This window comes from Anser anser, assembly GCF_964211835.1.
Source record: "Anser anser genome assembly, chromosome: 15".
In the NCBI taxonomy this organism is placed as follows: Eukaryota; Metazoa; Chordata; class Aves; order Anseriformes; family Anatidae; genus Anser; species Anser anser.
In genome coordinates this window covers 15,038,490-15,049,611 of record NC_139736.1, presented here as the reverse complement: position 1 = coordinate 15,049,611, position 11,122 = coordinate 15,038,490, and the positions used below count along the sequence as shown (strand labels likewise).

Below are 11,122 nucleotides of genomic sequence, written 5' to 3'. Positions count from 1 at the left end.
AGATGATCTTATCTGTGTCGATAATTTTCCTTTGTTAGTTTATTCCTCTATTCTATAAAAAGAAAATAAATCGCAAGTGCTTTTTGAAGATTATTATGGAGTAAGTGTTGCTGGGTTTTAGTGCTTTGGGGATGAGGAAAAAAAAAAAGGAGAGGTTTCTGGGCTTCAAAACTCTACAGCATGATTTGAATACAAGTGGCTAACTGTGATAAGTATGTTAGGCTCCCTTTCGTTAATTACAGTATTTCAAATGAGACTAATTTGACAGCTATTGTCTCAAAATATGCTAAATACTTCCTACAGTATTACTCTGAGAAGTCCCATTCCCTTTCCCCCATGTGAATACTTTCTGATAGGACGTTATAATTTAGAGGCTCTGCACCAAAAGCAAATAATATCTGATTACCTACTTGTTCTGCGTTTAGTTTGAATGATTTCTGTCTACTAATGATTAAATGGAAAAGATTTTACCAGTCCTTGACAGAGGCAAGGAAAATATGTGGGAAGATGCTTTCTCTAAAATTTCTTTTTAAAATGTTTGCAATTTTAATATATTTTTTGTGTACAGGTGTCAATTTACTTGATCTATTGCTGTGAGTGACAGTTAAGTTTATGGTAAATACAAAATCTTAATTTTATTCCAGGTTTAATTGTGATATGGATTGTATTTTTTAATTGTGTTTACTGTTTTTTTTTTCCCCCACTAGAATAGTGAAAAACAAGCTGACTACTAATTTCAGGAGAAAAGCTGGGCATTGTAGTTACCGCAATATGATTGTATCTGATACTACAAAAATACCCACTGATGTTTTGTAAAATATAAGAAACGATCTGCTTTCATGGTAACTTGGCATTCCTGTTTCCTGAGTAGTTTAAGAAGTGACTACATCAGAAGTTTTCATACAAAAAGCACTGGAGTTGTAGTAACTTTTCTTCTATGGCATTATTGTAGTTTTATCCAAATTCCACCAGGTGCTGCCAAAGAACATACAGCCAAAGCAAAGTTTATAGCTTAAGTGCGAGTTGCTTTGAACATGTGTGCACACTGTCATGCAAACAGCCATTAAATGATATTTCAGAAACAGGAAACAACAGGAACATCTTCCCCCACATGTTTAGGAGCATACTTCTTTTCTTAGTAACTAAAGATTGGGAATGAAAAATCTGTCAGTGACATCACTCATGTTCTTAGAAATGCACTTTTTCTTATGACACAAAGCAGTTCCATTATAAGATGTATGTGAATAATAATGAAGAAAATCTATAATTGTTAAAACCATGTAAGTATTTTATTACATTGCTCCCTTCTGTTTGGGTGATTTATTTATTTTTTTTCTTGTAATGTGTTGAAACTGCTACAGTTTTAATATATTTGAATTTCCTTTTCATTCCAACAACCAAGGTTGCCATAGATGCTTTATTTTTGGTAACTTTTGTCAAGATATTTCTTTCCTTTGTTTGCTTTTTGTGTTGCTGAGTCAGGAGCTTTGTATATCACAAGTCAGCTCTGTTTCAGGTTTTTCCAGGAAGAAAATTTGTTTCCAAAAGCCAAGGTTTGCTTGAGGTAATAAGAGCCCCAAACTTGTGACTGATCACAACAGTGCAGTGCAAAATGCTCAGTCAAACAGCACTCATAGCAGCAGGAATCAATTCAGAGTCTTGGCGCAGAGCAGTTTCTATCCTGCCTCCCTGGTGAGTTCAGCCATTGTGCTTTTGACATGAAAAGTAATGTGCATTTTAATTGCAATACTAATTTTTGAACTGTTGCTCAAATATTAGTGTGATTTAAGTAAAAAAAAAAAAAAAAAAAAGACTGGATCATGGACAGTACAGTATCGGTTGCCAGGAAAGGTGTAACCACTATCTGCTAGTGTTGGGGATGCAAGAAAAAATTATTAGCTGTAATTAGCTGCATTTAGCTACTGCATTGAACAATGAACTTTTAGGGATTAGCCCTGTAGCAAGTAAGCAGTAATCACTCATGGTAGCATTAAATTCTATAAATGTTATGTTATTTTGCTTTGTATAACTAAAGCCTTGAATTTATTGCCGTGCACAAATAATTTCTGTTTGAATGTTTATTGAATGTTTAACCGCAAAAATGAAATAAAAAGATTCTTTGTGGTTAGCCTGGCATAATCAGCGTGGATTGAAAAGATAAGTGTGGTGATGGGAAGAGGAAAGAAAGAATTGAAATGTAGCAGTTACTTTAAGCAGAAATATATTTAGAAATGTGGCTGCAACTAAGTCTGCACAAAGAAAGTCCTTGCTTCTAAGAAATCCATGGCAGTGACTTCACCTGGCAGTATTTAATTAATTATTTACTGAGCATTATGTTTGCCTTCCCTTTGGATGTGATCTTCCTCATCCTGCCTCCCTCCCTCTACCAAAAAGTACCAATTTCTTATTTGAATGTAGAATGTTTTAGTTATTGTAAATATAGATATCAAAAAATGTTAATGTACGAGTACTTTGTTTCTTAAAACATGTATATAATGGTGCTCAGCATCGCTATAGCTTTCCTGCATTCCCATTTTATTGCCATCCAAATCCGTTTGACAGAGAGGGAGGAAAGGGAAAAGAGGAAAGACAAATTATCTTACCATTGTAAGATTAGATCAACACTTAAGGCAGTGGGTTGTAATACAGATGCTGTGATCAGGTGCTCATAGCCAAAATACTCACAGTCCTTGTGCTATTCTAATCAAAGGTACTGAAGATCGAGCAGTTCTCTGATGTGGTCTTATCAGTCTGAATATAATGTAAATCCTGTTACAGCAGCTTTGTCCGATCTGCCTGTAGCTTTGTTCTGAACCTTTCAGTAACAGTTCACTGAAGCAGAAAGAGCCCTGTGAATTGATATTATAAACCTGCATGGTTGCTTTATTCATTGTTGAAGCAACAGAATCTAACAGAAGTATTTATTTTAGTGGATTGAGGATAACTTTTTTTTTTAATTTATTTTATTGGTATGAGCAGGGGGAAAATGTTCCAAATGTAAAAGAAGAAGCTAATACTATAATCATAGCCATACCATTTGAAGCAAAATCCCATTGAAAGATAATGCACAGTACTGCATGTTTAGTTTATTTTACACGTTCAGGGAGATTGTTGAAATCCCAAAGTGTTGTTTTTTTCCTGCTGATGTAAAAAAGAAATAATCATGTGAAACTACTATAATCAGGAAATAATAGTCATGTGAAATAAAAGCTTCTCATAATGCGCTTAGTCTTCCCAGACATACGTATTTTTCTAAGCACCACCTACCTGCTCCCTTTAGGACTAAAAGGAGCCTGAGAAATTCAAGGTTGTATTGTATTCAGTTTCTTGCTGGTGGGCATTCCTTATTGAAACTTAAGAGTGTGAAATTTCTCTTTAGTCTCACTGCTTTGATATGGTATTTGCCTAATAATCAAACAAATTAAAGTGTGGAAAAAAATGATAAAACTTCAATGTCTTAAAATTAAGGGGCTGAAATACTAAATTGAGTTGATCTGAAATATTAAATTGAGTTGATAAGAATATATTATGGTGCCATTTTGACCCTTATCCTTGAAAATCAGTTTTTATGTTGTGCATCAATAAGAAATATTACAACTTTGAGAATCTGAAAGGAGATGTACACTATTTGAACTTTTAAACTGCCATGTAATCAAAAAAGGAAAAAAATAGCTTTAACATATAAAGATTTGCTGCAGAGATTTAATGGGAATTTGTGAATCATGTAGGTATGGAAGTTTAACCTGTTTTTACCTGTTTTTACCTGTTTTTTACCTGTTTTTACCTGATTGATAAATGAGTTCTGTTTGTTAAGATACATTTTCTCATGTGTGTGGAAAAGAAGATTTAAAAAGGTATTTCCATACCAGTTAAAAAAAAAAAAAAAAAAAGGAAAGGAAAATTTAAAATAAAAATCTGTCAAAAATGAGAGTTATCTGATAGAAAAGTTTATGTACACTGCTTTTAAAAATTCATGATGAGTTTTTAAAAAAACGTGATTGCAAAGTTAGGGTAGTAAATAGCTGGTTTGTTTTTGTTAAATATTTTGAGTACCTTACAAAAAGGCATACTAAACTCTTACTTTCAACTAAGGGGAAGAAAAGAAGCTTGTCTCCTCTTCATCTGAAATTAATAGGTGTAAATATTACTTTAGGGGAGAAGAAATAATGTACTTAAGTTCCATATTTCACATTTGTCTTTCAAATAATTCCATATTCAGAGAAAAGGCAGGCATTATTTTGGTTTTATCTGATAACATAGGTAACCCCAGGCAGGCGGTGATGCACAGTCCTACAGTCAGATCCCCACTGGAGGAATCCTGTTGCTGTTTGGAGCATCTGCATGAAGGGCAGAGCCTCTGTAGCTCAGTGGAAGAGCAGGATGTGCTCCTATCTCAAAACCTGCAAAGTAAAGTGAGGTTGAAAGCTGTGAAAGAACTGAATTGTAAACAAATTAAAAAGGCTGTTTGTGTTTAAATTATGAGACAGATGTGTGTTAATGAGGTAATTGTACATTCTCGGTACTTTTTGTGTAGCATAAGGTATTTTCAGGTAGCAGCAGAAATCAGAAAAAGTTCAGGTGGATACAAAAAAAAAAAACCTCTGAGAAGCCTGTGTGTGTGGCAAAAGCTGCATTATAGGATAAAAAGTGAAAGACTTTTCTATTTCAATTTTATTTTAATTTTTGTCCAGGTAGAATAGTATGAAAGGCAAAATATTTTTGGTTTATTTCACATATTTTATACAATTTTAGAGTGACAGGAATGCCACTGGTCTTCCTTACGTAGCCATTTCTCTCTGTACATATCAAATAGCTATATGTGCTTTTCTAGGATGAGTATGCGGTTATTAATCCTTGACAGAGGTCCCAGAGGTTTCAGTGATAGTATCTGAAACAGTAGGCAGTTCGGATGCAAAATGGGTAACAAATACAGTGAACTGTGAATCTCAGAGGGTAATTAATTACTTTATTATCAATTTAAATTCCAGCTAAACAAGTCAGACAGTGGTAAATACAGTAAAATATAAAGAGGAATAAATTGAGTTAATTTTGCAGAATATTAACTTTTTGATATGTACCCACACCACTCATCTATCCAGATGTTTTGTGTGTTGACCTGAAGACGTACGTTCCTAGATTGTGCAAACATGCTTGTTGTATTAGCAAGATGAATGTTTAACTAATTTAGTAGTTGTCTTCTATCTGTTGTCAGAGTAAGTATTTTCATTGATTTAGAAGGAAAAATAGTGAAGCTCATTTGTTTTCAACACAAGAAAGCTGAATTGTCTCAAGTTAATTTTGTTTTGTTTCATTTGTATTTTCTTTAATATTATGCTTTTTGGATAAAAATTAAATTCTAGGCATTTCTGAAACAATAATAGAAAAATGAGGCATATATAATGTTATGTTTTCTCACCACAACATATGTATGTCTAAAGTTTGAGGAATTTCTTGCAGATCTGTTTTTGTGTTAAATCTTTACTCTGAAGCAATTCCTCCCATTTTCTACTCTGCAGAGCTGTAATATTTGTCCAAGGTTGAGCTGCATTCAACATTTTGTTAACTGAAATGGGAAGTGACAGACTGACTAACAGAAAATCTCCGTGCCAAAGAAACAAATATTACTTCTTTCTCCCAGGTTACTGTATGCCAGGACGTTGAAAACGTTGAGATTGCAGATATACAAAGTTTTCATAGTTATCCATGTTCGTTTAATGTGATCAGAATAGACACTTCTGTATCCTGTTGTTCTCTCCTTTAGTATTTGATTGAGATGGTCAAACTTAGAGAATATTGTGGATATATTTTGGATGCTATGGATATATATCTTTTGATGGCAGCTGTCTTCAAAATAATAACATAATAGATAGTTCCCTGCCACATCATTTTGTATTTTTATTACTTTTTCTTGCTCTTTGTAGAATAATTTAATCAATGAAGCTGGTCAGTACCTGCACACCCAACAAAAACATTTTTCTTTAATGTATTTTGAAGGTTTTATGGCAAAACACAAGAAAGCTGTAGTTATCATGCAGGTATAGGAAGCTGAAACTTATCTGAAGAACCAGAGAGGATTCTGCAACACGGGCACAAGAAAGTGTAAATTATTATAGTATAAGATCATATAATATAAATTATTATATAAATTACTATAATATAAATTATTATGGAAAGTATAAAGTATAAATTCTAGTCTTGCAAAAGCACCCAAGACATCCTACTGTCTGCTTTTTAGTCCAGGTTTATGAGATTGTAACTTTGACAGATTAGAGGCAGTAGTGGTTGTGCTGGTTTGAATAGTCCCTATCCTTGGTTGTTTGCTTCCACGCTGTGAGAAGGGAGGAGGTAGGGGATTATAAAGATGGGGGAAATTACCACAATTTCAGGTGCTCCTTTGCCACATTTGTTCTGGAAGACCTGGAAGCCTTGACGTGCAGTGATAATTCCGAGACCACACGCGCATGGGGAGAACAGATGTTAGAGTGCGTATGTCTCATTGTGTCTGCTGTTCTCAGGTCCTTCCCCATCATATTCAGTGAGACAGGGAACAGCATCAATTAATTGGCATTCCCCTCTCTCAACTCTGTTACGTTTCTATAAACTTGAATGAGGAGTTCTACCCTGCTCTCCCTTTTCTTATTCATAGCAGGGAGCATGCAATTTATATGAAGAGTCACCACCTTAGGGAGATAGAGTTTAGCTAAATTGGAAGAAGTCCAGTGGGATTTTTCTTGCTGATCTTTACTTGTGTAAAGGAAACATAGAAGAATTGAGAATTACATAATGTAGAAGTTTAATACTAAGAAATGGGAAAGCATTAGCTTCCTATCATTCCCTGGCTGTTATCCTAATTTTGGTGCTGAACAAAATATTGGATATTCTTTGTTCAGTCTAATAAAAAGAGGACCAAAAGCATCCATTTTGTATCAGAGGATTTAAAAAAAAAAAAAGCTGGTTGTATAGAGTAGTATAGAGTGTAAAGCCTTAGTGAGACCAGAAGGCTTCTTATCACAGTGTCATCACATCATTTGCAGATGAGTTAATAGTATTTTTTTCTTTTCTTGTACTTATAGCTCAGGATGGGGAAAATGTTTTGTATTGCTTTATTTTCCTTTTTCTTTTTGACTAGAGAGATAAATGCACTCTAGGCAGAGCATGCTATTAGTCTCACCAAGCAATACTTATATTAAAGACATAACAAGATCCTACTGCAGTATCAACTATTTTTTATTACCCTCATTGTTGCTTGCAAAGGTCATCACATTGCATGTGAATCAAGTTTGGAAAAGAGTATTTGCTTTAGAAGTGGAATTTAAGTCTGAATTAAAGGGATATGCTGTTGGAACAAGTTAATATAACATATTCCTGAGCTTTCTTTTAACTCTCTTATAAAGTTAATTCAGCACCTTTGTGTGGGGAGATTGTATTCTTCCTTGTCAGAATTGCAGTTGCTTTTGTTTTGTTTCACATCTGAATAATACATTTGATTACCATGGCAAATGTGTTGCAGTGTATGCATGCCTGACTGTAGTGCCTAATTAACTGATGATAACAAGGCAGGATTGCCCTCTTCTCTTTCATAGGCAATCATATACATGACAGTTCTTTTATCTTTCTTCAAAATTGACTTGCTCTCCTGACCCTTAAGCAGCTCCTGTTTTGTGTGTTTACCTCTGATGTCTTTGCGAGACTGTTAATTTTCTGTGGCATATCCTATCTGCTTGTAATTAACACATCGAACAGCGAAGAAATACTTCTGCTCGCAGAATGTGTAATGGAGGAATGCTTTCTTTCAGTAATTATATGGCTTCATTTTAGTGATTTGCATTGACCCGCAAGGATTTTTTTAGGCAACATCTACAGTGGTATAGTCCTGTTTAGGTAGGGAAAACAAACTAAAAAACTAGGTTAATTTTGCTATAGTATATCTACATACATAATGTAAACTGAGAAGCAGTCAGTAATAAATTTGGTAAAGGGTATGCGTCTAGCAAAGTGAAATTGGAGGTAAACAGTGCTGTCTTGCTTGTATTTAATCCTGAGTCAAAGGCCTGTTCTTATAATTAGAAACTTCAAGAAGCACTTGACCTAATTTAAGGAAGCCCTAAAGTCACATGTATATAAAGCAAATATTTTCCACTGTTGTGTCTTAAGAAAACCGAGCTTACATTTCAACTAAATGAGACTAGGATTTCTTTTTTTTTTTTTTTGCCCAGACTGAGATTAAAGTTGTAACGAGCTCAAGTTCAAAGAGAGGAAGGTATAAGAGAAAAGGTTGTTAGTTACAGCAATAAAAACAGGGGCAAAAAGAACAGCTTTTCTGAAGGACTCAGGCTGGAATAATAATGATAGAATTGTCTAAATCGATATATCTCTTGTCAGCCTCACGTCTGATGTTTGAATCAGTCAGGCCTTTTCTGCAAGAGCTTTCCTCAGGAATATTGAATTATTTATTATTTGTATCTTTTTTCCTTCCCTTTCTGATGATTTTTTTTCTTTCCCCCTGACTTAGTAAAATTTGTTTTTTATGCTGCCAGGTTCAACGTTGTCTGCTGTTTGATAAATAGCAGTAATTGGGTGTATAGCAGAAGTCGTGTAAAAATGTATGACTTCAATTACATCTAGAACAATTTTTTCTTTATATTGATCTTTTTTTCTGTATAAGATCTGCTCTTCATAGCCTCCAGTGCTGAGTTTTTAAAGAATTACTCTATGTCCATATGTTGGCATGCACTTTTGAACCCATGCATCTGAAAAATAAATAAATAAATAAATAAAAATGCTGTCTGCAATCAGTTCTGCCTGAGCAGTAAGTGAAAAATTAGAGTCATTCAGATAGTGAAATATTCATATTGTATTCTAGTCATATGAGGGATTGCATTACTTTAAAATTACAATGCCTACTTACAGTCCCTGTTTCTCTTGTCTGAGGTAATGAAATGAGGGTACTGGCCAATTAATGAAAACATCTTTCATTAACAATTATAATCCAGATAAAATTAAAATATGTGTTTTGAAAGTCACTTCCTTTTGGAAATCTCTGCTTTTTTAAGTCTACTGCTGAAAACCATAGTGTTCAGTCTTGTAAATATTATCGAAGGTGCTAATGTAATAGAAACTTACTTTATATAATTTCAGATATTGTTGGAATTTTCATTGTGTTCCATCTGTGATATTTTTAATTTTTTCTCCTCTTTATGTTGGTATGATAAGTAATTTGATCCAAACATTTGATGCTGATTTAAGATAAAATTAATGTGTTTGCACTGAAATGTTTCTATGTGTCAGAATAAAAGCTAGGCTGAGTTTCACATCTGGACTGGTTTATGCTTTGCCCTGGTATCAGTGATGGATTAGCTGGCAGTTTGGGTTTGAACCTAGCCTTTTACAAAAGTTCAAAGCTGTCAGCTTTTGGGGTTTTGCATAGGATGCTGATGTAGCTCAGTTACACACATTGGCTTTCATTGCGGGCATTTTTTAAGGTAAATGCACTTGAATATTGCTTTGTCCTTATTAAATATAGTTTTTGTTCATTACATAAGACTTCTCTTGCTGTGCTTCATGCTTCAAACTCTTCTAAAGTAAGATTCAAAGTAAAGGGTTATATAAACGGTCAGGTTTATGCCATCAAGCAGATCAAAGGGAATATTCCTCACAATTGCAGTTAATTTATGTCATTTGAAAATGTAATTACCTCGTGATTATTACCTGCTTTACACAGTTCTATGTTGTATTTTCAAGAAGCAGTTATGCTCTAGGCTGCTAGTGGACAGGAGCAGTAAGCAGACTGGCTGTAATCTGAACTGTGCAGTTCTTCCTCTGGCACATGCCCTGTTCACATTACAGGGTGGGTAGAAGTGAGAACAGGAGTTGCATATTTTGCTTCAGTAGTTGTAATAAATCAGTGAATTGGTAGAGATTCTCCTGTTTCTAATGGAGCTAGTTCTCAGCATATGTTTCAGGCTGTTAATATATGTATTTTGCAGGATGTGTACATTGGTAATGAAATACTTTCTATCGAAAAGTGTTGTGTTTTCTTGTATATTTTTTTTTCTAGGAAACCTTGACTTTAAAATAATCTTTTAGAAACAGCTGTGTAATTTAATTTATTTGAGGACTGCCAATAACTGCTTGAATTATTCTGTAGACGATCAGGTGAAGCTGGGGTTAAATAGATAAAGAGTTGGTAGTGGTTTTGCCCAAAGTCTTGTTTAAGCCTCACTAGTCTTCTGTTTTTTTCCTGTAGCAGTTTGACAAAATTGCCTTTCCTACCAGCAGCCTGTTAGGTGCTGTGCACAGAAACAAAACCCTATTGTTTTAGATTTTCTTTCATATCATGTAGGTGTCTATGCCATACCACCCACACAGTAAAGCAAGTGAGCTGTGAAATATATTCATTGTTAGAGTACAGGGGAAATGGAGGCAAGCAATCAGCAGTAATAATGTACGACAGCAAGGGGAGGCTGCCAACATTACCTGCATTATTTCGGTTGCCTTTTTCATTATAGGTTCGGGAAATAGGCAGCAATTCGATTATGGCATGATTTGGGATGGAATTGCTTGCCGTTCACTGACCCTGTCACAAGGGGATCAAATGAGAAGTCAGCTCAAATAAAGTTTATAGTGCATTAACTGGACCAAGCATTGCCTAGCCTGGGAGCATGATTTTTCATCTTCGAGGGTTTTGTAACTGCTTCTCAGATATATTTGTACCTTAAGGCGAGGGTTGGGGGGGGGGAGGGGGGGGAGGAGGGTGGAGGAAAGAGGGGAGGTTAAAAAAAAAAAAAAAGGATTGGCTGAGATGTATAGGAATGAGCTCGTTGGCCAATAGTGTACATTCCCCTCCCCTCCCATGTGCAAATCTCAGCTCTCTAGCTTGTGAGAAGCAGCATGATTAATAACACTGAGGGAGCCTGCCTGTTGGATTATTAATTTTCCATCCCTTTTCCCTTCTCTTACGCATACCCCTGATGCTTTGCCTTTTTTAAAAAAGCTTTTCTATTTCTTTTTTTCCTCTTTTTTTTTTTTTTTTTTTCCCATGGAGCTAACCACTAGCCACTAACATTCTCGTGGCTATCCAACCCTGCAAGGGCTTACTTCACAGTGGGGTGAGTTTGTATAT

General features: G+C 34.9%; 1 protein-coding gene across 20 annotated transcripts in view; it reads left to right on the top strand.

The window, feature by feature from the left end:
* RBFOX1 (RNA binding fox-1 homolog 1) overlaps window positions 1-11,122 on the top strand; it is an 875,363-nt gene that overhangs the window by 655,121 nt on the left and 209,120 nt on the right. Inside the window, exon 1 of one of the 20 annotated variants that reach the window (XM_083800068.1) lies at window positions 1,325-1,692. The exons of 18 other annotated variants lie outside the window; for them this stretch is intronic. The gene's annotated coding sequence lies outside the window, so the exon portion shown is untranslated. Of the gene's footprint in view, window positions 1-1,324; window positions 1,693-10,761; window positions 11,109-11,122 lie in introns of those variants that run through there. One more of the 20 variants, XM_083800071.1, reaches the window with a different exon arrangement.